The following is a 3,145-nucleotide window of genomic DNA, read 5'->3' as shown; positions in this document are numbered from 1 at the left end:
TACACATAGTTCATACGTAACTCGAGACTAATCATGTGCTGTGCTGTGAAGATAATACACAAACGATGGTTTAACTTGACAATAATGATGATTGTAGATCTTATTAAAACAGATAAATGAATTCAAATGCTTTGACTTCACAACAATCATTACTGTAGATCTTATTGAAATAGAGAAACGAATTCAAATTTAGTTCATATTGAAGCGGTAGTATATAAGTTTGGAATGCACTAAAACGTTCATTTGAGTAGTAGGTTGCATGCATTATACACGTAGAGAAATATTTTAATTGAACATAACATGAATTCAAAGTTTTGAATGACATTTGTAGTGCGCATTGATTTGGTACAGTACACATTAGGCTTGTCCGGAAATTTCAACCCACGCCTTGTTAGCCCGAAATATTTAAGATATATCTTTGTCTCGTTGTGCTCCGACAACTCCCTCCATCTCAACCCGTGCCTTGCTATTCCGAAATTACAACGCGCGCGAAAACTCCCACCTCCTGTGAAATCCCGACACGTGAAATGCCCGTGGTACCCCTGAACCGAAAGAACCGCCTCAAATCGGTGGGGGTACTTTCGTAACTTACCCCACATTTCGGACAAGCGCGTCTCTAAGCCATGGTTCCTCATTGTCATCCCATCCGCCCACCCATTCGTACACCGAGGCCGCGAAAACCCGCGACGAAACCCCACACCCTGCTCCGTCCGCCACCCAGCCGGAGCCTCTTCCCCGACGACGTCGTCCACAGCAACACCTCGACGTCCCTCATCAATCGTATCGGATGAGGATCCGTCGTCGATCTCATCGTCCCGCCGGTTCAGCCACCCCGTCCTCCACCTCCAAGGAGCTGCCCCGACGTTCCCCTCGTCTTTCGCACCACCTCCATTCCCACACCGCCGTCTTCTCCTGCACCACCGAAAGAGCATCATCATCACCGTTTCCTCGGATGAAGATACGGCCTAATCGGCGCCACCAAAGAGGTTGTACACTAATCGCCGCATTTTCTTCTTGATTCGATCTCACGGTGCTGCCGGCGCTCGGTCCCGAGCCGACACGGCCTGGCTCCATCCACGGCGGTGTCGCTGGCCACTTCCTCCATGGCGTCGCTCCCTCGGCGGCGACGTCCACATCAGTAGGAGCTGCTGCTGCTTTAGCTCTCGCTCGCGCTGCTGCTCTGCTCTTGCTCTTGGTCCCCTGCCCGGTCTGCTCTTGCTATTGCTCTTGCTCGCGCTGCTGCTCTCGCTCTTGCTCTTGCTTGCGATGCTGCTCCGATTTAGCTACACTTCAGTCGACTGAATCGACTTTTGGGTCAGTCGATTTTCAGGGGGTGGGGGGGCTCGCCGGGGTGAAGGAAGAACCAGTCGGAGTTGGGAGGGGGCTCGCCGGAGAGGTACCCCACTATCTATATTAGGGTTCAGGATGGGGGCAGTGGTCGCCGGCGGTGGCGGGCCATTGGCGGCGCGGTGGCGTGGGGATCGCTGGAGAAAAAGCTCGGCACGGGGGGGCCTAGAGGGATAGCCGGGGCGGCGGCGGACCGGCGGTGGGGAGTGTTTTCGGGGCGGGCGGGGCGACGCACCGCTGGCTGCGGGCGGTGGGGGCTGCTGTTTGGCCAGTGGTGGCTGGCGGCTCAGGGGGGTGGAGGTTGAAGATGAACCGCAGGCCCTTGATTTCGTATCCAACGGCTGCAAAATCGACTGGCAAGAGATGAAAAAGTCAGTCGACCGACGTGTAGCCTCACCTTGCTAGTGCGTTCAGTTTCGACAGCAAAATCCAGTTTCGACAATTAAGTTTGGTTTCGACAGTTAAGTTCAGTTTTGACAGTTAAGTTCAGTTTCGACAGTTAAGTTCAAAGATGAGCGGCTGATGTATTTTACATCTAGCACTTTGTGGTTATGTATTTTACGTCATGTATTGGAGATGCTATTAGAATTCCACTCAGGTTAACATTGTTCGTTGTCTCTCTTGTCCTGCTTCAGCCTCGGCGTCGTACAACTCACCGGAGCTGCTCCAACGATGAAACCCTCCATCACAGCGGAGCAGTACCTTGGGCTCCATCTCCAGATGCCTAAGATCTTCTTCCCCTCCTCCGACAGCAAATTCAGCCGGAGCATCCTCACCGGCCAACCCAATCACGCTAAGATCGACATGGCTTCACCAAAGAGGTTGTACACTTGTTGCATCTCTTTTTTACTCTACATGTTATATATATTGTCCACTGAGCACACGGATTTGTTCCTTTAGTGTCTCCTTGAAAGAAAAAACGTAGGAATATTAATTTTCACTTGTCCTCCTTTTCAAATTCCTATTCATGAAGCGCAAGACTAAGAGATAGTAGCATAATAGCATTATAACCATACATTTTCTTGTGGTTTGACTTAATCTCACCATGCTTCTTTGCATCCTGTGATCTTCCAATTGTTGTGAATCAAACAGCCAGATTGGCAGAAATCCTGTGTTTTTAAATTCTCTGTTTTGCACGTGCATTCCTATCCTATTCCTGTCTATTTCCTATCCCTGCATTGTTGGAATCCTCCGATTCAAACGAGCCCTTACAGAATTACTTCTCTTACAGATAGTTGTCAAAGAAAACCTTGTGTGGTTTGCCCCGCTCCTGTTGCGCCGGCGTCCACCCCAGCTCAGCTGCTCCAACGACAGAAGGGTCCAACACGGCAGGGATCCGGCCTCCAGACTGTCTTTCGCCGCCTCAGATCTTCTTCCCCGCCACTGGCAACCATGAAAACTGCATTACCGTCATCAACCGAGCAGATGACCTCGAGGACTACACGGGTCCGCAAGAGAGGTCGCACTCTTTCGTGTTTGCTTACGTTATGCATCGCTTAATATTACATGCTACTTTATCATCATGTTCACCGATTAGACTCTGAGTCAGCTCCAAACTAATGGTAAAACTTGAGTTTTTAAATGGTTGTGGGGTACATATTGGGGCCACTATCAATAGTATCTATCTACTATCTGGTTAGTCTCCGGTGTCTACTATGAGTTTCATGTTGGGTGGGAAACAAACAGTAAAGAAGTCATTATCTGTATTTTTTAACTAAATCCATTATCTACCTACTATTATTGGTTTTGGGTCTATCCACAGGTTGCTACCATCACTCTGGATTTCTGCATGCACTCC

This window comes from Triticum urartu, chromosome 4A (assembly GCF_056163025.1).
Source record: "Triticum urartu cultivar PI428250 chromosome 4A, HENAU_Tu73, whole genome shotgun sequence".
Lineage (NCBI taxonomy): Eukaryota > Viridiplantae > Streptophyta > Magnoliopsida > Poales > Poaceae > Triticum > Triticum urartu.
Note: the sequence above shows the minus strand (reverse complement) of the source record.